Here is a 752-nt window from a genome sequence, read left to right as displayed (position 1 = left end):
GGGAGAGCAAAGAGAGGAGGAGGAGGAGTGGAAAAAAAGCGAGAGTAGGAGAGTGTGTGTGCATAAGTGAATCTATGTTTCTCTTACTGCTCATCAGGTAACCAATCCATCTGCACATTATTTGCATTGTCAGTTATATCTACCCATCCCTTGCGCTACCCATTTCTCTTTATCTCCCTCCCTATCAGCCCCACAACTTGTTTATCAAACAGCCGAGAATAACTTCCCATCAAATCCGCTGACGTAATGCAACCAATCAGAACATCCACTTTAAGCGCCCCTCCCCCCCTCTCTTAATGGGTGTACAATACAAGATCAACACCAAAGGAGAGATAGCCTTTAAGGAAGACATATAGCACAGATGGCAAGCCGAGTTCGCCAATCTGTAATGGCACTTCCATTAATCACTCATTTCTCACGCTCTACGTTCCCGATGACGTCACTTCCCCCGGCCATTTGCTCGTGCCTTCATCCCTCTCTTTTATCTGCTGTCGCTTTCTAACCATCATCCTCTTCCCCCCGTTCGATTTGCCGACAACAACAACGCCACCATTCACCTCCCTCGCCACGATCCCTCCGTCGCCGTTCACCATAATTACTTCATCGACAGAAAGTTCTCCTCCTCCCCTCGCTGCTAGCTTCCGCTCTCCGTTCTTATCACGGCTTTTTTTTTATCAGGCAGGAACACAAGCGTGTGCACATATACATGTATACGCACAAGAACATACACACATGAAAAACGAACATGAAAG

This window comes from Penaeus monodon, chromosome 20, assembly GCF_015228065.2.
Source record: "Penaeus monodon isolate SGIC_2016 chromosome 20, NSTDA_Pmon_1, whole genome shotgun sequence".
Lineage (NCBI taxonomy): Eukaryota > Metazoa > Arthropoda > Malacostraca > Decapoda > Penaeidae > Penaeus > Penaeus monodon.
The sequence above is the reverse complement of the archived record's forward strand: the minus strand, read 5'-3'. Positions refer to the sequence as shown.